This window comes from Lonchura striata, chromosome 2 (genome assembly GCF_050655825.1).
Source record: "Lonchura striata isolate lonStrDom1 chromosome 2, ASM5065582v1, whole genome shotgun sequence".
Classification (NCBI taxonomy): domain Eukaryota; kingdom Metazoa; phylum Chordata; class Aves; order Passeriformes; family Estrildidae; genus Lonchura; species Lonchura striata.
Genome location: NC_140704.1, coordinates 154,854,484 through 154,880,214, shown reverse-complemented (window position 1 = coordinate 154,880,214; position 25,731 = coordinate 154,854,484). Strand labels below are relative to the sequence as shown.

At 47.3% G+C, this 25,731-nt stretch overlaps 3 non-coding genes across 3 annotated transcripts; 1 reads left to right on the top strand and 2 right to left on the bottom strand.

Annotated features, from left to right (window-relative positions):
* Positions 1 to 2,804: 2,804 nt before the first annotated feature.
* Positions 2,805 to 2,877, top strand: TRNAF-GAA (transfer RNA phenylalanine (anticodon GAA)). The gene has a single exon. It is a non-coding gene; the product is annotated as a tRNA-Phe (tRNA).
* Positions 2,878 to 15,426: 12,549 nt separating this feature from the next.
* On the bottom strand, positions 15,427 to 15,499 carry TRNAF-GAA (transfer RNA phenylalanine (anticodon GAA)). Its single transcript has one exon. It is a non-coding gene; the product is annotated as a tRNA-Phe (tRNA).
* A 632-nt stretch (positions 15,500 to 16,131) lies between these two features.
* On the bottom strand, positions 16,132 to 16,204 carry TRNAF-GAA (transfer RNA phenylalanine (anticodon GAA)). Its single transcript has one exon. It is a non-coding gene; the product is annotated as a tRNA-Phe (tRNA).
* Between the last annotated feature and the right edge of the window lie 9,527 nt (positions 16,205 to 25,731).

Here is a 25,731-nt window from a genome sequence, read left to right as displayed (position 1 = left end):
TATCCCTTCTTTTGCAGAGCCACAGCGTGGATCCAGACGGATCTGAGCGCGGGTGTTGCAATGCAGAGAGAACTTGTCTCGCCCCTCATTTGCAAAATCTGCAACTAAGAAAACCCCCAGAGTCCTGGTGGCAGCTCCTCATTCCATCTCCTTTCCTGCTTGGCTCTCCATAATCCCAAAATCTGGGATCGTTTCCTCTCCTCAGACAGACTGAGCGCCAAGAAGGACAAAAACGCTTCAGGAGCTCCAGGGGTTGCTGAGACTGGATTTAAACAGGAAATAGAACAAATTTCCCAGGGCAATCTCCTGCTTGGGAAAAGGGAGTGGATTGACGGAGGAATGGTCGTAAAGGCAGCAGAAAAGAGGGACTGACGTCAGAGCTCCTCATTTCCATTTCTACGTCACCTAGCAACACTCCACTTAAGGACTGAACTTCCGAGACGTGGATTCCCTGGGAATTTTCCCATTAGGTGGCACCACTGGCCTTGGGAAGGCTTTCATCTGCTCTGGCTCCATCCGGCCAGATACATCTAGATCCAAATGCATTGATCTCTCCCTCCCAAAAATTCAGAAACAGCTGAAAATGGATCAGATTTGTGAAGAGCTAAAAGTGCTGTGGGTTATTTGATGCAATTAATTTGGAGAAAAACTTCTGATAGGACCCAGCCTATCTTTAATACAGATTCTGGAAAACCCCATAGAGAGACAAAACCTGGCTGCTCTTGGCATGAATTAAATGATCCTGAAGGTCTTTTAAAACCCCCAAAAATTCTATGATTGGGTAAATGGTAAAGATTTGCCTTTTGGCCTCAGAGAAGCAGGTGAGATGAATCCCACCCCAGGAGCCTTTTCAAGATTGCTGTGTTTTACAGAAAAAATGCCATGCCAGATCTTCTCTTGTGGTCTTTGCTCCCTGTCACATAGATGTGCCCACCTGGCCTTCCATAAATTTGGAAATCATCACTGCTGGTAATGCCAAACAGCTCACAGCTCCTCAGGGAAGAACAAAACAGAACTATTTCACAAAATTAGAGGCTCTTATGTTTTAAAATAGGCATTGGTCTGTTTTGATTTGCTTTCAAAGACAGAATCTTTGAAGAAAAATTAAGCCTGGAGCAAGTCCACACTCCAGACATTAAAAACCCTTCAAAGCAAAGCTTTACATGTGAGTAAACACTTAGGATACACTTCAAAATAATCAGCTAAGAAATCATCTGTGCAATTCTCACTTCCCTTCAGCATCCAAGTGTGGGAAAAAAATACCAGGAAGAGTGTTCTGTTCCTTAATTCTGATCCAAGATGTACTTGTAAGATCCGCAGTCACTGAGCTCAAGAAATTGCTCCTTTAAAAACCTTCTGCAGGTAAAAATAACCTGCTCTGAACACACAGCCTTGGTTTGGGGATGATCTTGCAGAGGACGCAGTGCAAGATTTTTTCTTCATCCTCTTTCATGGACAATAGGAAAAACTTTCTGGTGCCAATGCGCAGCTTCCTTCTTCTTATGGATCCTGAGGTCCTGGTCTAGATGAGAGACACACAACAGGAGAGACAAGGATGGCTCATTCCCACTTCAGGACTGAGGCCTAATTACCATCCCGTGGCTCTAATTAATTCCTGGGCAACACTGTAGATCCCTCTCATATCAGCAGCTCTACCAGACACAAAATGGAATTGGTTTTTGGAATTGCTTTTGGGGTTATGTTGCCTGTTGGCTGTGGTCTTTGTAACAAATCTTCCCGGATTTGTTATGTGCACCTTTTATTTTTGGCCCCACAGAGCTTTCAAAAGCTGGATCTGGACATAGAGGAGACAATTTGTAAGTCAAGAAGCAGAAATGCTGCAGCACTGCTCAGCTGTCTGAAAATTCTCCGCCTGTCAAGCACAAAGATGCTGAGACCCTCAGCCACTCATGACCAGTTCCTCAGTGACCATGGGTGGGATCACCATTGGGATCCAGTGCTGGAAGTGTTTTTGGAGAAAAAAACCCACTTGGGGAATGATCCTGATGTCTGGATATTTCAAGAGATTCTGTATCCTAGTTTGGGAGCCTGAGATATCAGGAACTGTTATCTAATAAATCTCAGTGAGGAAGTATCAACTGCTGTCAAGCTGAACATTCAAACCCAGATTAAATATATTTCTGACACCTTTCGCTACCAGATTTTTAACAGACATGGAAAACTTGCTGCGCGTTCCACATATGTATTTTGGAAAGATGTGATTTTGAAGCTGGTGAAAGATGGGAGATTGTCCTGGTAGTGAATAATTTGCAGGATAAGTTGGTGGGCTGGGCAAACATCTCCCATATCACTGCATGAAGATGCCTGGCTCCCGTTCCTTAGGTGGAGAGAGACAGATTGATGTGAAAAGATTAGCCAGGCTCCATGGATAGTTTCAGATCCTTCCGTGGGCTCTGTGAAAAGGTGTCAGGAAATTCTGTTCAGTGCTACTGCTCCTGGCTGGTTCCCAGATCAGGGCTGCTGTTTAATTCCAGATTTAGCCGTGTTTTATCACAGAATGCCAGAATGTTTCAGGCTGGGAAGGACCTTAAAGATCATCTCTTTCCAATCCCCTGGCATGGGCAGGGACACTTTCCACTGTCCCAGGTTTCTCCAAGCACCATCCAACCTGGCCTTGAACACTTCCATGTGTCTTGAGTCATTACTTTTGATCTCAGTCTGTCTCTAACCTGTTCCCTGAAACAATTATTTGATTCCCAAGATAAAGTCAACCAAAAGCTGCCTGAAAGGCTGAAAGGCCATTGTATTTCAACAGATTTTGGGAAAAACTGAGCTTGAGCAGAGCTGAAGTAGCTCAGCTGGGAGAGCGTTAGACTGAAGATCTAAAGGTCCCTGGTTCAATCCCGGGCTTCAGCAGAGTTTTCCTGCACTTTTGTGTGCCCAGGGCTGGGCTCTCCAGAACAGGAGAGACCTGGACATGCAGGAGAGATCCATCCAAGGGCCAGGAAGGTGATCAAAGAATCACAGAAGGGGTCAGACTGGAAGGGGCAACAGTGGAGTCATCTGGACCAACCTCCCTGCTCAAGCAGGGTCATCCCAGAGCACATGGATTGTGTCCAGAGGGTTCTGGAATATCTCCAGTGAGAGAGACTCCACGCCCTCTCTGATCTCTGTTCAGGGCTTGCTCACTGCCCAGGGAAGAAGTTCTGCCTCATGTCCAGGTGGAATTTCCTGGGATCAGTTCCTGCCTGTTCCTCTTGTGCCATTTCTGGGCCCCACAGAGCAGAGCCTGGGCCCTGCTCGGAGCCCTCCCTGCAGACAGGGACACACAGGGATGAGCTCCCCTCTCAGTTGTCTCTTCTTGAGGCTGAACAGCCCCAGTCGAACATAAACAAAGGACTGGAGCCTCTTTCTTATGAGGAGAGGATGAGAAGGATTGTTTGCCCTGAAAGGTTGTGGAGTTTCCATTCTGAAAAATTTTAAAATGCCACCTAACTGTGGCCCTTTGGACTGGCTCTGGTTGGCCGTGCTGTAGCAGAGAGTTGCGTTAGATGATATCCAGAAATCTCCTCCAACTCTTCAGCAAGTAGAGGACAAAGACAAATTTTATGTGTAGGGCAGGTAAAGGCCAGGCCAATGTCATCCTCAGGTTTTTCCATCAGCAGTGTCCACCTGGCCAATCTGCACAATCATCCTGGCTGACCAACCAGCCAACAAAGAGCTGGGACCAAGATTAGGGTGTCAGAAGAACCCGACCTACAAATGAATAAAAGCTAATTTAAACACTCCTACCCTTAAAATATTATCAAGGTAAAGTTCTCCTCTTTTTTTTTTTTTTTCCTTTTTTTTTGAGTCAAACGAATAGCTGTAATAGCATAAAGAGACTCCTTCAAACTGAACTCCTCACCCGCTCTGAAATCCCGGTGCTTGTCATCTGCTGCAGGATCTGCAGCGCGGCGTCACACCCAGAGCCCCCAAATAAACTTCTGCTCTCGTTCCAGGCACCATCTGTGTCCCATTTCTGCAGCGCCTGGCAGAGATTGCTTCCCTTCTATGGAATGTTCCTTCCCCTTGCTGAGCTGCAGACTTCAGAGGTGGGGAAGTCGGCGGGTGGAACGGATCCCAGCTCCGTGCGCTGTGCTGTGAGAGCGTCCTTGGGTGGTGGGATGATTTTGGTGCTTGTCCTTGGTCAGACGGCCCCAAATCAGGCTCCAGGGCAGCCCAAAGAAGAGGTAAAGACAACACTTGGTTATGGGGCTGCCAGAAATGGGAGAGGCTTCACTGGGGTGTTGGGTGTTGATGAGGGTGGGAGTGGTGAGGTGAGGAAGAGCCAAGTTGGGGATAATCATGGATGGGTCCAAATTGCACTGGAGCACGTGACTGCTCTGGGTCAGAGTCACAGAACCACAGAATCACAGATCCATGGAATAACCTGACTTGGAACAGACCCCCAAGGATCATCAAGTCCAACTCCTGGCACTGCACAGGACACCCCAACTATCCCACCTTGTGCCCAAGAGTGTCGTCCAAGCAACCCCTGAGCTCTGTCAGGCTGGTTCTGTGACCACTGCCCTGGGGAGCTGTTCCAGTACCCAAACACCCTCTGGGGGAAGAACCTCGTCCTGAAATCCAACCTAAACCTCCCCTGACACAGCTTCAGGCCATTCCCTCGAGTCCTGTCACTGGTCACCGCAGGGCAGAGATCAGTGTCCACCCCTCCTCTTCCTCTCAGGATGTAGTTTTAGACTGTGATGGGGTCTCCCCTCATTCTCCTCTTCTCCAGCTGAACAAACCAAGAGCCCTCAGGTGCTCCTCACGTGGCTTCCCCAGATGGTGTTCACAGTCTTGTCTTCCTCTTATGCAAATAAATTGAGTTTTAATGCATAATTCAGGCAGCTGCAACCCAAACAGATAATGAAGAGCCTTGCCTTAGGCTCTCCACCAAACCAGCTGAATCTCTGCCTATCCCTGTGCCTCAGTTTCCCTCTCTGCAGCACTGACAGTTCCCTTACCTTCCCTTCCTGAAGAATGGGAAGAGTCAGCTTGCAGGTGAAAATACTCTGTGTTCCCGGCTTGTTTTGTTGTGTTATCCCAGCACGTGTCCCCGGAGATGATGCTGGATTACTCATACACCTCTCAAGTCCTCTGCTTCTCTAATTCCTTTTATTTGCAAGAATTAGGAACAATCATGTTATCCAGGAAAACACAGCCCTGACAATGCCAGCATCGGCGTCACGGAGCTGTGCTTGGCAGGCTGTTCCTGAGAAACTCCTGAGACTTTCAGGTGGATTCACCTCCAAGTGGGGCGGAAATGGGGAGGAGGGAGTGATTAGAAAGGAGAGAACAGATCATCTCAGAACACTGCAAGATGAGGTAAATAACAAGGAAATTGTGTGGGAAATCAGATGATTCAGAATCCTGGGTCACCTTTGATACAGAACTTTTTGAATGGCCAGGAAAGAGTTTGGGATTCATCTGGAAAGGGAGAGGCTACTGGAGATGAGAAAAACTTGGAATGGTTTGCCTATCATGGCAGAGCTTAGCCAGGTTGAGTGTTGATGATGTGGATCTGGAGGTTGCAAGGATGAGGAATTTGTGGTTGAGCCAGAGGCCAGCAATGTAAGGAAGAGTTTTAAATGGGTTAAGGAAGTGAAAATGCCGAGGCTCGCACCAGTCAATATAGGGCAGCTCTCAATGAGCTCTTTCCTGTCCTCCAAAAACAGCAACAGATGCCAGAAGAGGCTTGTAGGGACTTCTAGGAAAAGGGTTTTGCCATGGGTTTCTGGGAACCACCCTCCCATCCCTATTGTTCGTTTTGCTTCACAACTCTCTCTGTTGGCACTGTGGCTGCTCCCTCTGAGGATGCTCAGGTCTCATTAGACATAATAAAGTGGATGAAGAAGGTGTGATGAATCAAATCCTTCTCTTCCCCATTCTCATCCCACTATTAACTTTTAAGTGTTCAGTTTATTTCCTTTTTTTTTTTTTTCTTTTTTTTTTTTTTAGTGAAAAACTGAGCCACAAAATTCAGGGGTTTAACCTACTTTTGAAATTCTTTTACCCTTTGATTTTGAGGCTGAAGCCCTGAACTCTGATATGGGAAGCTATGGTTCAATCTTTATTTTGGTTCTCCCAGCTGCCAAAACAAGAGGTGTTCAGACATCTGCTACCTTGGCACTATCATGTTTAATAACCTTGGGTATTAAATCGATAATCCTGGTTGTGAGGATTTTGTTGAAAAGTGTTAAAACACTTTCTTGATCATTTTGATAACTTTTTCTTTGTGGGTTCTGCTCCTGGTTGTGGACACTTGCACATTTTGGCAAGAGAAGTGGCTATCACACAGAAGCAGGGAAAAGAAAAAGTTATTCCTAAATCAATCCCCAGCAATTTTGATTGATTGAAAGCCCTCTTTGTTCCAATTCCTGTATTCACATGGAGACCCCCATTACCTCAAATCACAGTTATAAACGGGAAATGAAACTGGGAAGTTTCATCATCACAAAGTTAAATAATTATTAAATCATTATATCAGGAATAGTGTGGCCAGGGCAGTGATCATCCCCTATTATCCATACCTCATAGAAGGGATGGAAGTACTGTGGGGCTAAAAACAATTTATTACTCAGATAAACATCAGCCTCAAAGGCTGTGAGACTTTAAAGGACCAAGAAGTCGGCCATAGTACAAAGCAATCACAAGTTTCTTCGTTACAAGGCAATATATAACATTCTAATCCAATAGGAAGTTGCCACAAAGTTTATTTTGTTTTTCTAACCTATTGCCTTTAGTTAATTCTGCTGCACTGAAGGTACTTTTATCCAGTGGGTTACTATTACAAACACACATATATGCTTTTATTATAACATCTAAACTTACTCTATCCGATTACATTTATGTAAAACCCTTCATTATCTTACTCAAGACAGTTTCTTGCTTGAGACATATTCTTTCTTACAGCTATAGAAACAGAAGTTTATAATTTTTCTGCCTAATATCTGTGTACTTTTATTTTTACATTAACCCAAGTTTCTTCCAAGGTTGCAAATCAAACCCTTCAGTATCTCTGGAAGTTTCTGTGTTTTCTACAATCCCCCTGTACTCGGCACCTCAAATCCTGGGTTCAGTTCTGGGTCCCTCATGATAAGAAAGGCATTGAGGGGCTGGGGAGTGCCCAGGGAAGGGAACGGGGGAGGCTCAGCCTGGAGAAAAGGAAGATCTCCACGACTCCCTGTGATGGGAGGATGGAGGCAGGTGGGGATTGGTGCCTTCTCCTAAGTAAGGAGGAATGGGATAAGGGATAACAGCCTCAAGTTGCATCAAGAGAAGAATTAGGTTGGATATTAGGAAAAATTTACCTGTAAGGGTTGTCAAGTGCTGGCACAGGCAGCTCAGGATGGTGGTGGAGTCCCCATCCTTGAAGGTATTTAGAAGCCGTGAGGATGTGGCACTTTGGGACATGGTTTAGTGGTGACCTTGGCAGTGCTGCATCGATGGTTGGACTCAGTGATCCTTGAGGTCTTTTCCAACCTAAATAATTCCATGATTCGAAGTATCCGGTTTCATAAAAAGCCATGTCAGAGTGGGAAAGAGATCAGTAATTTCATTTGTGGCACTTTGGGACATGGTTTAGTAGTGACCTTGGCAGTGCTGCTTCGATGGTTGGACTCAGTGATCCTAGAGGTCTTTTCCAACCTAAATAATTCCATGATTTGAAGTATCCGGTTTCATAAAAAGCCATGTCAGAGTGGGAAAAAGATCAGTAATTTCATTTTTCAGCCTGTCCCAACTGTTCTTATCCTATCAGCAATGAAATTCCAGGGAGGATGGACATGGGAAGGATCTGTTGTCTCCTGGGAGTGACAGCAGAACCCTTCAAACAAGGAGTGGGAATAACTCGTAACACATTCCAGAGCCCTGCCGAGCTCCGTCTGTGCCTCCCGCCCACCTGCCAGGGGGAGCCGGGAGGGAAAAGTTCACCTGGAAGGGAAAACCAGGAGGAGGTGAGAGAGGAGGATCCTGTGAAATGCCATGGCTGTGTTCTGTGGAGCCTTCTGAACCTGATCTGGGTGCATGAAAGCTGGGCAGGTGGTGAGGGGGACAAAGGGTTCCAAGAGGTGTCCTAACATCTCTAACAATTCAGTCCAGAAAGTTTGGCTCATTTGGATTAATGAATTTCTTGCATATTCCTCAGGAAGTCTTTCTCTCACATTTTCAAACACTGTTTAATTTGCTGCAGTGTGTGAGACCGACTTTTAACAATTTATCTTGACAGCTGCCAGCCCTGGAATGGGACAAATTCCTCAGCGCTGCTGGAGGATTGATACAGATTTATCTGTGCTGCAGATGGCTGTAGGCACACTTGCAGGTGTTTGTGGGGATTTGGATCCTTCTCCTGACATCTCCTATCTAATTTTTTTTTTTTTAATAGTTTATATATTGCATCTCCTCAAGAGAAGATGTTTGACCCATGTGGGAAGTCATGGCTCACTTCCCTCAGCTGAGCTGAGGCTCTCAAAGGTCTCTCTGGCCCCTGATTCATACAATCACAGAATCAGAGTTTGGGTTAAAAAACACCTTAAAGATCATCCAGCTCCAACACCCCATGGACAGGGACAACTTCCACTTGACCAGGTCACTCAGAACCCCTTCTACTCCCTTGGATTCTCCATCAACCTGTGCACAAGCTGACAAATCATATTTCTGGGCATATTTTCTCTTGCTGTCAGTTCTGCTCCTCTGTAAAATAATTTTTATGAAGGTCTTTGCATCAAGCTCCAGGCTCCAGCATCTTGTGTCATTGTGTTTCCATAGTAGGAACCTTTACAGAGCTGTCAGGAAAAATATTTTCTATACTATTGCTATTTTCTACATGATTTCTATTTTTTTATATTGGCCCTTCCAAGGCAGACACTAAGGAGACCTGAGACAACAATCCCGGTACAGGGCATTCACTGAAGGGTTGGACTTGATCTTTGTAAGTCCTTTTAAACTCAAAATATTCTGTGATTTTGTGAAATATCCAGAGCTATCCAAGACCTGGATGTTTTGCTGGATGACCACAGGCCATCCATAAACTTGGGCCGACATTCTGTGCAGGTCCCTGTCCCTCACCTTTACCCCAAAATTATCAGCCAGCTGAGAGGTGTTATTCTATTTTTTTAGGGAAATCTGACCCCACCACTCCAAACCCTGAGCTAACAAGTTTTTTCCCAGAGAAGATCTAAAATTACAAAGGTACTAAGTTTTACATCTACTGTTTATATTGAGAGGCTGGGGAAAAAAACCAAAAAGAAAAAAAGAAAAAGATAAAAGCAGCTCAACTTAGAAACTTCAGCTCCAAGTTTAAAGTTAGAGGTGATGATCTGAGCCCTTAAGAGCTAAAAATCCTTGGGCTGAAAGAAAAAAAAATACCCTCTGTGGATTTTTCAAGGCTTCTACACCTGCTTTTATATACATCTACTCTTGGTTTTTATTTAAAGGATTGGCTGCAAGAGTAGGGAGCTTGAGGGGCAAATCTGGAGCCGAGGGAAAATCTGAGCTCTGCTTTTGGAAGCTTCAGGTGGCTGCAAACCCAGCTTCCCTCAGCACACCCATGGCCACCCTTCTTTAGAGGGGTGACTTCAAAACCAGCAGCTGATGGAGCTCAGCCCAAGGAACAAAAATCTGCTGCCGTTTTCTATGCAGATTTTATGTTTTTCCAAAGCCCGTTTCACTTCTTCTCCTCCTCCTCCTCCTTAAAATTCTCCTTTTCTTGCTCGTCCTGTGGAGGTGCCAAAGCCTCCTCCATCAATTTGTGAGAACTTCTGCTTGAAAACTGGAGCAGAGAATCACCCACGGAACCAGGCTGGCATGAAAATACCGGAGGCAGAGGCTCTGATGAGAAACGACTTGAGGAGTTTCCCCGTGTCAGGGTGGAAGAAATGGGAACGTGGAATCAACTCCACCAAAATTCCTGGGGGATGGGACACCTGCCCAGCAACTTCGGACCACAGATAGGGATATGGCTCATTATGAAAACATTTTTTCATTTCCTCCTGCTGTCTTTTAATTCATAATGTCATCCTTTTGCTGCTTGTCTGGGACTTGAAGTGTACCCAAATCTGCTGTATATTTTCCCCATGGAAAAAAAAAAAAATACCAATCCAGCAGGTCAAGCTTTCTCCTGAACATTTCCAATTGCCTGCAATGAGGGATTAGAAGGCAAAATTGAATTTCCAAAGCAAAAGAGAAGTTTCCAACCCATGTGAACAGGTCAGGGAGGTTAAAAAGCTGATCTAGGCATAGTTTAAAGCCTTACATGCTGTAGAGTTATTAAAATCACTTCTCTACTGGATCCTCATATTTTTTTCCATTAAATACTTTCCCGAATTTGCTGAGTTTTGCCAGGGATGTTTTCTGTGCTGTAGATACTTGCTAGGAACCAAACTGAAATCCACCCACCTTTCTGCATGGAATTTCAAACTCTCCCCAAGCTGTCGCCTCCTGGATGCTCCCAGAAGCTGCCAGAAGAGTTTTTACTCCTGTCCCAGCCTGAATCCCACCCTGGGCAGGGGAATAAAAAAAATCTCCATATCTAATAAGCGACAGCAGGGAGCTCTACAATCTTATTTCGCTCTGTTTTTCTGAGCACAGTTTGCATATTTAAATAACCTATTTCCCCTTGGAATGAGCAGTGCTTTACATTCTCTCTTTTCCTCTACTTGCATTCTTCAGTCACAAATAAAATTAGGTTTTGCTATTCAAACCTAAGAGAAAGGAGAACCCAAAACCCCAAAAGTTAACAGCCCCATTAATGACCTAAATTGTATTTAATTAATCAGCCACTCATGGTAAAGCCAAGACCCTTTAAAGGCATTGTGACTGTCTCTTTACTTCAGTAAATGTGAGGAACTGAGCTGGTCCAAAAAGTATTTTTTATTTTCCAGTTTTAATGCTTGTATTCAGAGCAAGTCCTGGACATTTTCTGCCTTTGACTGTTTGTCTTTTATGGGCTTTTTGTTGTTGTTTTGTTTGTTGGTTTTTTTTTTTGTTTTTTTTTTTAATTTTGAGGTGTTTTTTTGCACAGCACATGTCCACACCCCATTTAAGACAGAGTTTAGACAGTGACAGAAATCCTAACTCAAATTTTTCTGGGGTTTTGTTGGATGACCCAAGTGAAAGAACCTTTCTGATGTCCACATAGAATAGATCATAGAATCCTGGAATGGTTTGGGTTGGAAGGGACCTCAAAGATCATCCAGTTCCAAACCCCTACCATGGGCAGGGACACCTTCCAGTATCCCAGGTTGCTTCAAACCCCATCCAACCTGGCCTTGGACACTTCCATGGATCCAGGAGCACCCACAGCTTCTCTGGGCACCCTGTGCCAGGGCCTCACCACCCTCACAGGGAAGATTTCCTTCCCAATTTCCAATCCAGCCTGGTTCTCTAGCAATTTAAAGCCATTCCCCTTGTCCTGTCCCTCCATCCCTTGTCCCAAGTCCCTCTCCAGCTCTCCTGGAGTCCCTTTGGGCACTGGAAGGGCTCTGAGCTCTCCCTGGAGCCTTCCCTTCTCCAGGCTGGACATTCCCAGCTCTCCCAGCCGGGCTCCAGAGCAGAGAGGCTCCAGGTCACATTTGCTCTGTGTAAGTCACCTGCAACATCATCTCCACAGCTGAATTAAGACCCTGTGCTTTCCCAGAGATCCAGACAACTCCCACTGCTAAAGGCAGGCAGGGATGGATTTACAGCTCTAAGCTCAGATTTTGGAAAAACCGAGCTCTTAGGAGAAGCTGGATTCCCCTCTGGATGGTGCAGAGTCAGCTCCTAGGTCATGGAATTCTTCCTGAGGCTCCCTGGGGTGAAACTTCTCAGCAGCAAAAACCTTGGTTTTACTGGGTTCCTCATGACAAGAATGACATTGAGGGGCTGGAGAGTGTCCAGGGAAGGGAACAGAGTGGGAGAAGGGTCTGGAGCATTCCCAGTCTGGCAATTCCCAGGATCCCTCTGGAGTCATTCAGAATATTTGGTGCCTCAGACCTCGACTCAGCCTTCAGCCTCCAAAACACTGGGGGCCAACCTGAGCTGCTGAGAGGGGATGAGAGAGGGCAAAGCTGAGCCTAACCTGCTGCCAGAGGGTCTGGATGGCAGCTCCTGCCTCCCACTGCTGGATCCCTCTCCTGATGCGAGCAGGGGTGGGCTGCATCCCCCAAAAGTGGGAGTTCCCTCCCATGTTCCCAGCACAGCTCCGAGAGCTGCCTTAATGCCTTTGTGCCTGCAGCAGTAATCTCAGGATTATTGCTCCCAAGGCATGCAAATAATAATCCTCTCTCTTCCCTCATCTTGTAGCTGCCATGTAATTTAGAAAATTAATCTGCAGGGCTGGCAGTGTCTTTTCTTGTCTGCGTGTGCTGCCTCTGCCATGGTGAGATCCCTCTGGCATATCCCAGATTTCCCAAGGATTCTGGAGAACTTTGCCCAGTTTTCTGAAACTGAGACACGGATAAGGGAATTGCCTTTTCCTGTGCCAGCCATTGGTAGAACAAGGGACAAAGCAGGCATGCAATTAACCCGTGTATTAAAGTAGCTCTGAGCTACTTGGTAGATGGGAAGGTGCCCCTGACTGTGACAGAGGGCTGGAATTATGTGATATTTCCAGTCCCTTCCAACCCAAACCATTCTATGATTCAATGAAAAAGAAAGCAGAAGCAAAATCACTCTGTGGGAATGCAAACTGTCACGAAAACAATCAGCAAAATCCAAATTTCCCAGGGTTTATTTGGCGCTTTTTTTTTTTTTTTTTTTACTTTCTTTTTGAAGTAAATGATTTTAACCTCCTGCTGAGAGCTTCCAGTGTATTTATCTGTCTGGTCTTTCCATTCAGGCTTCTCATCTCACCAGCAGAGAGATGCAGTGAGGTCAGGGCGGGCGTGTGAGGATCGATCCCTGCGTGCAGATCGATCCCTGCCCGAGCAAAGGTGGAGAGGGAAGTTCACGAGGATGGCGAGAAGCAAACCAGGACTGAAAGCATTAAGAGAAAGAGGCAGAAATCACCAGAATAAACAGCAGAGGAGCAGAGCTGAAGGGCAGAGCTGTTAGTGGGGGAGAGCGGCGGGTTGGAGCAGGTACTCGGGGAAAGATGGATTTTGGGATGCGCCGTGATTGATCGGTGTGGGGGCCCTGCAGGGGCCTGAGCGGGGCTGAGAGGAGGGAGCTGAGTGCGAGGGGGCTGCAGAAGGTGCTGGCAGGGCAGCCACCCCCGCGCTCCTGCCGCCCACCGCGGTTATTCATCCCGCTCCTTCCCTCGCAGCATCCCCGGGAGCACGGGCAGGTTTTAACCCTTCTCTGAGCCAAATCCAGGGAAACCTGGCAACTTCTGGTGCTGAGGTTTGAGTCAAAGTTGTCAGGAGAAAAAGGAGGGAAAAAAACTTATCTCCTCTCAGAGCTGTGTTGTGGACTCTGGGATTTTTTGGAACACGAATCCTGAGTGCTGACACGGGTGGGGATCTTTCCTTTGCCTTCCCACAGCTGTGGGTCAGGCTTGAGACTGATTTCACTGGAGTTACCCCTGAGGTGAACAAGCCCAGATGTCACTGTCACCTCCCATGGGCACAAAGGTGCCAGCTCTGACTGGGCATCCCCTGGGGCTGGCTGAGAGCAGAGACGTGGTGAGGAGGGGGAACAGGCCCCCTGCACCGGGTGTTGCAGTGGCCAAAGGAAATGCAACTGGTCTGTCCCGTTTGTTGAGAATAAACCCACCCGGCAGGGTTCAAACCTCTTCCTCTCTCTGCCCCAGCAGAAGTTGCAGAATCACAGATTCATGGAATGGTTTGGGTAGGGAGGGACCTTAAAATCGCGTGGTTCCAACCACTTCCACCAACACCTTCCACTAGATCATGTTGTTCAAGGTGCTCATCCAGCTTGGCTAAACATTTCCAGGGATGGGGCAGCCAAAGATTCTCTGGGAAATAGGTGCCAGAGTCTTACCACTACCACCACATGGAACAATTCCTTCCCGATATTCCATCTAACCCTGCCCACTGGCAGTGGGAAGCATTCCCCGTGTCCTGTCCCTCCATCCCTTGTCCCAAGTCCTTCTCCAGCTCTCCTGGAGCCCCTTTAGGCACTGGAGGGGGCTCTAAGATCTCCAAACCTTCTCTTCCCATGTGAGCAATCACATCTCTCAGCATTCCTTCAAAAACAGACCTATTATGTCCAAACCACTTCCTGGGGTGGTTCCTGGCTCCTTCAGTGCCGGGAACTGTGCCTGGGCATTGTCTGGGGACACACAGATTGTCACATTTAAGCCATTTGGGTCACCAGCAGGTTGGTGTCTCTGGTATGGGATTTGCCTCTCTCCTGGGAGCTCAGGGCTGCCTTTCCCTAGGGGGTTAATGAGGTCGGAGCCCCTCAGCACAGCCACGGTGTGTGAGCTGTTCTTAAACCTGAAGGCAGTATTTGGGATGTTCACAACACCTGAGCTCTGCTTTCATAACAAAACGAGGCCCCAGACAAGCACAAAATTTGATATTATTTAATCGCACACATGGACCATGCAGGGAGTTCTGACCTACTTTGATCCAATTTGGAGACCAGGAGGCTCCTGCCTAATTTAGATCCAGGCAAAGACGGCTGGAGTAAAGGCTAATTTCCAGCTGGTGCATCCCTGAGCCAGATGATCCTGCCGGAGGGCATCAGGTCAGCAAAGGTCCAGCCTGGGTGAGCAGCTGCTGCATTTGTGGTGTTGTGTTTGTGGTGTTGCATTTTTGGTGTTGTGTTTGTGGTGTTGTATTTGAGTGGTGGCTCTTGGCAGAGGCATTTGCCCAGCAGGACCCCTGATATCTCTTCAAGGCTTAAGAAGGTGATGATGTTTTTTGTTCATACAAAAATTATTTTAAACACATCCTAGTCAAATATTTTCTGGAATTTCTGGACATCAGACAACCTGATGTCTGCAGCTTTTAGAGCACCACCAGAAGGAAAAGGGGAAAGAAGAGTCCCTCTCCTGCTATGAAGAAGAGATTGGATGAGTATTGGGGTTGATCTTGAGAAGGTCAAGGGTTTGCTGTTTCTCACTGGGCTTTTTTGACAGCTGGCATTTCCTGTCCTGTCTCTGGTGTTTGTCTGAAGGGTTCCATGGAACAGGAATTTGAAAGGGACAAAGGAGCAAATACAAAGCTGAGTTACACAGTTTGGTGGGGTGTCTGCACATTGAACACCATCATTTGACAAGGGCCAGGGTAAAAATAGGAAACAGTCAGGAAAGAGTAGAAAACTTCATCAGAGACTCATAGGGTACACTGAGCTGGAAGGACCCTCAAGGATAAAATCACAGAACCATTAAGATTTTGGAAGATTTCCAAGACAGAATCCAAGCTTTGAGCCATCACATCCTTGTCCACCAAGCAAGAGCGCTGTGTGCCATGTCCAGTGATTTCCTGGACACTTCCAGGGATGCATCATTGATTCCAACTGCTAAAACTCTGCTGAAGCCCGGGATTGAACCAGGGACCTTTAGATCTTCAGTCTAACGCTCTCCCAGCTGAGCTACTTCAGCCCTGATATCAAGATTTTTTTCCCTATAAACAACAGGTAAACACACTGGAACCCCTCAGCATGGAAAATACAAATTTTAGGGAGAGAGGTTGCTTCAAGGTCAGTTGTGATTGGTGCTAAAAGTCACTTTCAGGGGTTTTTCCTACTCCCTAAACCCAGTTTTGATTTCCTGCTTGGCCATACACCAAAGGTGGGTCAACCTTTCTGCTTCTTCTCAGGGCAGGCCGCAGGACTGGGAACAGGCAGTGGAAGGAACAAAAATCCCTTTCTATCACGATTTTTGCCAAAATACTTCAATTGTAAAACCCTGTCCCTCTTTCACAGGCTCAGACTGGTTGAGGTCCAAAGGGACCTCATGGAGGTCCCTGCTCCAAAGCCCTGCTCAAGCAGGACCTACAGCCCCTTGCCCAGCACCATACCAGGTCACTTGGGAATATGTCTGAGAAGGGGAACTCCAGACTCTCTCAAGGCCACTGGGCCCAGTTTCTCCTCCTTTCCCCACAGCAGAGATGCTCCTGTCCCCTCCAGTCCCTCGCAGCACTGCTGGCCCTTGGCTGGACTCTGTCCTGGATGTCCAGGTCTCTCCTGGGCTGGAGAGCCCAGCCCTGGGCACACAAAAGTGCAGGAAAACTCTGCTGAAGCCCGGGATTGAACCAGGGACCTTTAGATCTTCAGTCTAACGCTCTCCCAGCTGAGCTACTTCAGCTCTCCTCAGGCTCAGGTTTTCCCAAAACCTGTTGGAATACGATGAGATTTCAGACTTTCACCACTCAAACTGGCTCAGTGGACACTTGACTCTTTTTGATATATAAACACCTGTCCCAAACATCAACTAGCAGACCCCAAAAAGGTCAAGAATTATCAAAAGTCTTCAAATGAGAATGGCTGTGGTGGATAAATACCCAAGACTGGAACTATTCTTACAGCCACATCTGCAGTGGTAGCACCCAGACAAGTTGTTCTTCATGGAAACACGGAATAGCTTGGGATAGAAAGGATTTGAAAGGACCAGTTCCACATCCTGCCATGGGCCTGGACACATTCTGCTCGACCAGGTTGCTCCAGTCCTTATCCAACCTGGCCTTGGATGTCTCCAGGGATGGGGCAGCCACAGCTTCTCTGGGAAAGCGGTGCCAAAGCCTCACCACCCTCACAGGGAAGAATTTCTTCCTAATATTCAGTCCAACCCTACCCTGTGTCAGTTTTAAGCCATTCCCTGTGTCCTGTCCCTCCATCCCTCGTCCCAAGTCCCTCTCCAGCTCTCCTGGAGCCCCTTCAGGCACTGGAAGGGGCTCTGAGCTCTCCCTGGATCTTTCCTTTCTCCAGGTTGGACATTCCCTGCTCTCCCAGCCTGGCTCCAGGGCAGAGGGGTTCCAGCCCTTGGAACTCAACTGCCTCCTTTGGATTCACTCCACATCCTCTGAAGTTGGAGGCTCCAGAGTTGTCTCAGAGGCTGAACTAATCTGTCGCTGCACAGAGCTGCCATCATCATCCCTGTCCTGATGGCTCTCAGAGGATGACAAGGATCCATCTGCAGGCTCTCCCTAGGAAAGGGAAGATGTGGATGCCTGTCTCACTTGGATTTGGCTCTGCCTTTCCAGCTGTCCCACTTTTGCCTCAGCAGCTTTTTCCTTGTCAAGGAAAGCGGCTTCCCACCAGCTTTCCTCAGACAGGAAGAAATGATCCCAACATGGAAACTGTGCTATTTGACAGCCCACTCTGCCTTGCTGGAAACACTGAAGTTTCAGCTGGGTACAGAATTCCTGTGGAAAGCTGAGCTGCGCTGCCGCTTTGCAAATGCTCAGCGGTGTTGGTGGAAAGGATGAAGTGAAGGATCTGATAAAGAACAAGCCTTGATGGAAGTGCTACATTGCAGTTAAATTAGAAGTTTGGGGAGCTGACTCACTGGGAACTTGGGTTTTTCAGCTGGTGAAACACCAGAACTGAAAGTCTGTGGGCAAAGTCATCAGAAGTCAGACTTGTGGTGCCAGTTTGACAAGTCACATGGAAGAAGTTGGAAGATCAGACTTTTCCTTGTTGAAGAGGAAGAAATTAAAGGTGGTTTTCCAGCTCAGTTCAGACCTCAGGGCTGAAGCTCTGTGGGGAGAGGATGAAGTGGAAGAAGGAGTGAAATATTGGGATATCTCCTGTTGTCCTCTCTTCCCTGCACCATTCCCCCTGACAAAAAACCCCTGTGTCATTCACATCCTGATTACTCTTCAAGGTGTTTTTTGGTGCCTTCACCCCATGAAGGAAGTGGAAAAAAAAAACCCTCAATAAAGTGCCTTCTGCAGAAGGAATCGCTGTGTAAACCTTGCTTGTCCAATCAATGAAAAGAAAGAGTAAAGGGAAGGATATTAGAGGATCTACACAAAGAAATGGTATTTTAAGATCTAGAGAGGAATCATTAGGGGTTGATGACTTATTGATTCTTCTGATGCAGGAATTAAAGGTTATCATTGGAAAAGAGCAAGTTCCAAACTTGGAACAAAGAAAAAGAAAGTATTTCCTCACAGTGTCTGGTTATCTGTGCAAATCCCTGCTATTATAGATCCTCAAACTGTAAAAATGTTTAAAAGATGACCGGGAAGATTTATGGAGGAAAAAAAACTCTGCAAAGAGCATGAAAATATGGAAATTGCTACTTTGGTTCATGCAGGGCCTGAGCCACAAACCTCTGGAGATCAGGAGAGCATCTGTTGATATAACACCCTGCTGTTTTTGCCTTTTTAGGCACTAACTCACGGAAAATGTTGCAGGCTGGGTATTGAGCTGGATGTTCTTCTGTACATCTCCTCTGGCACCTCCTTGTCCTCCCGCTCTGGCTTCTGGAGGCACCGGGGTGGTGTCAGGCTGTGAAACCTCGCTGGCACGTTGTGCAGAGCCGTGCTGGAGGTGTCATTTCATGCCACCAGCCAAGTGTTTAATCACCGCTCCCACGCGGGTGTCTCAGGCTCTGGCCATGACAAACAGATGACAGGCCATCCCTCTGTCCCCGCTTTCCCTCCTCCCATTTCTTCCAGCTTTCCTGCCACTCCAGCCTGTGCTTTCTCAAACATCCATCTGCCATCAGGCAGAAGCAGCTTTTAAAGGTTGTGGAATTACATCCATGCAACCTGGAAAGCCGCTTGTCCAAAAAACTGCAGGCAGCAAGTGAGGAAGTGGATTTTGTCCCTCTGCTCCAGCCTGGAGGGATCCCAGCAGGAATTATGCATCCAGAACTGGAGTCCCAGCACAGGAAGGACATGGAGATGTTGGAGGAGTCCAGAGGAGGCGCCAAGATGATGAGAGGGATGGAGCAGCTCTGCTGTGAGGAAAAAAAATGAGAAAATTTGGAATGTTTAGCCTGGAGAAGAGAAGACTCTGGGGTGACTCTCCCCTCCCAGTACCTGATGGGAGCCCACAAAAAATGGAGAGAGACAATTTACAAGGGCCTGGAGTAGCAGGAAAAGGGGGAATGGCTCTAAAATGAAGAAGAGTCGATTTAGATTAGAGATTAGGAAGAAATTCTTCCTGTGAGAGTGCTGAGGCCCTGGCACAGGCTGCCCAGAGAAGCTGTGGCTGCTCTGTCCCTGGAAGTGTCCAAGGCCAGGTTGGAGAGGGCTTGGAGCAACCTGGGATAGTGGAAGGTGTCCTGCCCAGGCAGGAGTGTTGGAACTGGATGATGCTCAAGGTCCTTTCCAACCCATTTCCGAGTCATTCTGTGATTCCATGATTTGCTGAGAGTTACCACCAAATGATCCGAACCTCCCTGTCCCCATCCAGAGCCGTGCTGGCCTTTATTTTCCAATCTGGATTCACCATCTCTTGTGGAATTCACTCTTTGTTAGTCTGGGCAAGGCCATCACCCAGAAGGAGGCACAGAGAGGTCACCTTTTTTCACCCAACCCAGCACATCAGATGTGTCACCCATGTCAGCTTTACCTGCAGACATCCAGGCACCAAACTCTGCCCCTGATGGGATTTTGTCCCATTTCCTCACTCTTTCCCCAGCTCTGCACAGGGGACTGGCATCCAGCTGCAGGGTTGGGATGTGATTTCTTTTCACTCCCTGACTTGGCTCCAATGTGTCATAAAAAACATGTGTTCTTCCTTTAGGGTTCTTGAAAATTTTTCTGTCTCATTATACCAAGAGGGCTCTCGGTTTACCTGAAAACATTTTTAGTGATTATCTCTATTTTGCTGTCACTATTTTCTCTTTCTGCTCTTTCCCCAGACTTTTATGAAAATTATCTCATTAGGAACATGGAACTCCTGTTTCTGAGAATGGTTTCTTGAGGTTTGTAAAGGTCTCTCAGCAGGAAGTTTGCTCAGCTCCATTTTCCCCTCTGGTTGAACAGACCCCCAAGTGAGACCATTAGGGGGAAAATGGACTGCTTGAAAATAAAATAGTACAAAATATGCAACAGCAGCAGCACCTCTGAAATGTAAGGCTCCAATAAGCAACAAACCATATTTGCAAAACTCCACTTTGATAGCAGTTTAATATTTTAGAGAAAGAAAGGGATAATGGCCCAAAGGGCACTGGGGGTGCTTCCCATCACAATGGCTGTGAGGGGATGGAAGATGAGGCCTGGGATAACATCATTGTTATTCTGGAGACACAAATGCAGCTTTGAAAAACAGAGTTAATGAAGCCCAGCTGCCAAACTCTGCCCGTCACACAGCCATTCCCTCTCCCTCCTGATGTCTGAAAGATGCTGAGATTGTCAGTCCATCACTCAGGGGGGTAGCACTAGACGTTATTTAATTTAATTTTTTCTTTTAAGCTAGGAATTCAAGCTATGAGTAACAGCTCTGCTGCCTTGAGGTGCAGTATCCCTGTGCTGCAAACACAGAACTTGGGTGGAGGAATGCAGAAATAATCTGGGCCTGGGTGAATATTTGCAACCTGCCCTGTGATGAAGTACCCACAAACAACAAACTCCAGACCTGAAATTTAGGCCCTCCCCAAGTTTAAAGCCTTTTTTTTTTCCTGAGAAAACCAATCTTTTGGTGTTTTGTAGTGGATTTTCTCAAAGTGAGAGAGACCTGAGAGATCTTAGAACCCTCCAATGATTTGGGTTGGAAGGGACCATGAAAATCATCTAATTCCCATCTCCCTGCCATGGATCTTCCACTATCCCAGGTTGCTCCAAGCCCTGTCCAACCTGGCCTTGAACACTTCCAGGGATGGGCAGCCACAGCTGCTCTGGACAGAATCCTGGGTGCATTTCACTCAGAATGGAAGAGCAAACTTGGAAAAGCAGAGGTCTGCGTTCACCAAATTGTAGTTTCAGAGGTAGGAATATTTTTAAGGCAGAACTTTCTTGGCTGGATGAGGGCACCTCAGCTCTGTGTGGAAAAAGAGAACAATGTCCATGTCCATGGTTGTGTCCTGCATGGACACAGCTGACCAGGCAGCAGGAGAAACCTCGTCTGAGAGTCCTGGAGCAAGCACTGAGAGACACAAGCCTTGTCCTAAATTTGCTTTGTGCCAGCTCCTGAATATTGCAGCCCTGCAGCTCAGCTCAAGTCCTGCTGCTTTCCCCAGCCTTAATAACACTGGCAGATCCTGCTCTGCCCCCACAAACTCTCAGTGCCTGTGCCTTCCCCACATCTTCCTTCCAATATGGATCACCCACTGCTATGTCAACCCAGCTAAACTCCATTTTCAGCAGAATGAACCAAACACATTTGGGAATCACTTATTTAATAACTGTCAGTAGACCAGAGGAATGAAATAGGTGCTAAAAAGACGGAAGAGAAGCACCAAGAAATTATTTGTAAAAATAACAGGTGTTTTAAAGTGCGTAGGGACTTGTTAATATATTTATAAGATGGTGGCCCTGAACTTCATTAGGGAACCAATTGTTCTTGCCAAACATTCTTTGGTGAGGTTCCCTGAGACATTTCCCAGAAACCCCTAAAATTAATAGTAAACAACCATTCTTGTGCACTGGGAGATATTTTCTGCCTCTTCTTAACATCCCAGCCTCCTTCTGAAGTTTTTCATTGTTTTCCAAAACATCCAGAAGGTACAGGAGAAAAAAAATAATGGAAGAAAAGATGGGGGGGGGGGGTTAAAGATTAATATAAACAGAATCTACAAATAATGGGCTTCAGATGGAAAAGCACAGGATGATTGCTTGGACAGTGATTGCATCTCAATGTATAAACGGGTTTGTTACTTAACTCTGGTGATTCATGCCTCAGGCACAGGGATGAAGCGGCTGCCAAATTTCATGCTGGGAAGGAATTTTCTCTCCCAGAACAGATTGGCAGGGAATTTGTAAAGATGAAAGGTCAGTGACAGGGCCAGGTGTTACCACCATGGACATGTGGGCAAGAGGGGGGACATCACAGAGGACAACAACACCGTGTTTTATCTCATGGCACCAAGTATGCCCCAAAAATCAGTGCACAACCCTTTATCCCTTTCTCCCACACCTCCACCAGGCCTGCAATCTGGAATTACTTTATTGGGCACTCTCCTATCTCCTATGGATGAATCCCGGAGCAACATAAAATATTCTTCACAACATTTATTTCAAATGTGTTTCTATATAAAGCCGAGCTGAAGCTATGTGAGATTCAGTTGTTGGGTGTTTGGGGTAGGGAGGGTTTTTTTTTCCTTTTGTCTTTAAAGAGTGTCTAAAGAACATGTTCCAGCTGTCTGAAAGGAAAGAACTAGAAAGGAAATGAGAACAAAGGGAAACCAGTGGAGATACTTAATTGAGATAATTTTAGCTGCTCTAAATGTCACAGGCAATCTTGTACAAGTACTTGGGGAGAGAAGAGGAGGAAGAAAGTTCTGTGCTGGTCATTCAGTGCCCAAATTAAGGAGAAGGGGGTGTTCTTTCAGAAATCAGCCAGGACCCTACCTGGAAGCTCTTGGGTGACTGCGTTTTGAGCCTCAGGGCTCTCCCCTAAACCCACAAGACTTCAATGCAAACCACGAATTCATCCAGACCCAACAGCCTGAGGGGAAACCCTCTGGTTTTGGGGCTGAGAAAGGAAATAAGGTACTCTTAGGGGTGGTCAGCCTGGGTGTGGTGAGTTCAGATCCCTTCTGTGTCCGGACCTCTGTGAACACTTCTGGGTCAGAGCAAGGCTTGGTCACTCCTGGTGGGATCTCTGTGTGCTCTGTGGGACCAAATGTGCACACTCAGGGGGATGGATGTTGGAGCAGGCTGCCTGTGGCAGTCATGGAGTCCCCACACCTGGAAATATTTAACAGATGTGTAGATGTGGCACCTGAGGGCATTGGCAACGCTGGTTTAATGGTTGGGCTTCATGATCTTAGAGGTGTTCTCCCACCTACACAATTCTCTGGTGTTGGCTTTCCTGTGACATCTGGGATGCATAGCCTGGGGTGTGTATTCCGAGATTTAAGACAGTCACGTTGATACCTTGGTCTGGCCTGATGGATGTTTATTATTATCCAAAATGCAAAGCTCTTGCAGAAGTTAGGTAGTTGCTGATGGTGGTGGGGGGGGTGAGAACTCTTCAGCCGTGAAGAAATCGCAATTCACGTCCCAGTTAAAACAGACGTGTTCTGAACACGGTTTCCCAAAATTCCTGGGAAGGAAACCCTATCCCACATCTATTTTGGACAAAACCAGACTCATTTTTAATGATTTGAGGGCATGGTTTAGTGGTGAGCACAGTGGTGCTGCTGGGGTCACAGCTGGACTTGGCGATCATTGAATTTGATCACTGCTGATCACGGAATGGTCTGGGTTGGAAGGGACCTCCAGGATCACCCAGTTCCACCTCCTGCCACGGGCAGGGACACCTTCCACCATCCCAGGTTGCTCCAAGCTCCATCCAACCTGGCCTTGGACACTTCCAGGGATAGAGCAGCCACAGCTTCTCTGGACACCCCGTGACAGTGATCTTAGAGGCATTTTCCAACAGTAACAATTCCATGATTCCATTTAAGTGATAAACACAATTTTAATACAACCTCCACCTCCTCATCCCCACTTAAACTTGAGGTTTGGGTAGAGATTTCATGTTCAGTACGCTTCCTGCACGACCACTGACAGAAACCTGGGGGTACCCTGGTGAGATTGTGTCACCCTCACAAAACTTGGGAGAGAGTTGAAGGATTCTGGAGAACCAGCAGTGGATGGGAAGGAAGGATCTGCCTGTGTACGTTGTAGAGGCCATAAAGCTCCAAATCTTAGGTTTCTCCCTCTGTCACAAACTCCCCAAACCTTGTTCTCAGGACCTGGTCCAGAGGAAGGTGTCCCTGCCCATGGCAGGGGGTTGGAATAGGATTATTTTTATATCCATTCCAACCTAAATCCTAGGATTCGAGGATTGTATGATCCCTTCAGAGAGCCTTCCTGGCTCCAAACAAAGCAGCACTGCAGGGGCTCTCTGCCCCTCCCTGATACATCTCCAAAAGATGAGAAAACCTGGCTCTAAGCCCCCCGGAGTAGGCACCACATTTGGGGAGCCATGCCCACAGCATCCCCATTTTAGCAATGCCTTGGTGGTGCTACCGTGGCTCATCTTCACCCCCTGGAAAGCTCACCCGGCATCTGCCTCCCTTCCCTGTCGGCAGGCAGGTGGAAGAAAGGCAGGAGCGTGCGGCAGATCCCCCGAACACAAACACACACACACACACACACACACACACTACTCATCCCTTTTGTCTGCCCCTCTCGCACTCCCCCCTTCTCCTCCGCACTGCCGCCCACCGCCGGTGTCTCATCCCAGGATGGCTCATGGTTCTCCAGGTACCTGCGGGGATGGATGCTCTACCCTCGGCTTCTCCTCAAGGAACACATTAACGCGGAGCTGCCGCTTCGCCTCGCCCTTCCCTCCCTCCCCGCAGCCAAACCTGGCTGCTGGAAATGCTGGAAAGCAAAAAAAAAAAAAAAAAAAAAAATTAAAAAAAATAAATAAAAGGAAGAAAACTGCGGGAGCGAGGTGGGAGATCCAGGATAGCGCATCCTCCCCCGCAGCGGGGGAAGGTCAGCGCTCTGTGTGAGAGAGGAGAGAGGGCAGCGATGGGCAGGGGAGTGTTGGCAGGGTTGGGTGAATGACCCTGCATCCCCCTCCCCAAAATCCTTCCCTTTCTCTGTCGCAGCATTCCTGCGGGGATCCATGGAGAGCTCGATCCATTGTGCTGGCAGCGAGCTGCCACCGCCACCCCGCCATCCGCCAGGCTGGGAGCAGGAGCCCAGCGACAGGGAAGTGCTGCCCATCCCATCCCAATCGTCCTCCAGCGGGATCATCCCGGCCCACGTCATGTCTGAGGGACGCCAACAAAAAATTCTGCAATCCTTAGGGATCTGTCACTAAAATCAGGCTCAATAACTCCAGCTGTCACTGTACTGTTAGATTTTTTTCCTTTCCCCCCCCCCCCCCATTTTCTTTGCTTTTTATTTTTATTTTTTTTTCTCTCTCTCTTTTTTTCCTCCCTTTCCTCCCCCCTTGTTTTCTTTATTATTCCCTCCCCCTTTTGGTCTTGCTAAGATCCAACAGATCTATGGGGACAAAAATTTCCATCAGCAGCTTTTTTTTTTTTTTTCCTTTTTGTAGATATGACCAACCCTCTTGAAAAACGACCCGAGGAGAAGGGAGATAGAATAAATTTCTGTGATCTTGTGGGGACAAGGAACAGATTGGTGCCAGGATCACTCCTGTCCCGAATTTATGCTTCTAGTCCTGTGGATATCCCATCCCTGGAAGTGTTCAAAGCCAGGTTGGATGGGACTTGGAGAAATCAGGACTAATGGAAGGTGCTCATGGAAAAGGGGAAAAAGGGGTGGGAACTTGATGCCCTTCAGAGGTCCCTTCCCACCCAAACTTTTCTAGGGTTCTATGACCTCCAGCCTGAGACCACCAAGGAGTTGTGTTCAGTGCTGGGGAAGTGATGTGCTGAGGAGTTGTGAGCGGTTTTAGGAGCAAGGAACTCCTGAAAAATCTTTCCACAGCAACTCACTCCCCTGCTCCTCCCACCCCTGTTTTAATAAGGCTTTTAGTGACATCTGGGGCCTCCTAGATTTGGAAGGAAGAAATTAGAGCAGTCTGCTGCTTGTTTCTCACGTTATTCCGTTTCCCCTCAAGCTTCCCTGCTGGCCCTAATTACCCATCTCTCATTTACAAGTACTTAAATAAAGGAAATGGGAAAGCTGGTGGAATTGAGTTGGGATGAGGATGGGCTGAATGAGGCTCCCTTTATTCCAGAAGTGACCTCGCATCACCCCTGCTGTTCCTGGCGATGCAGGAGCCTCT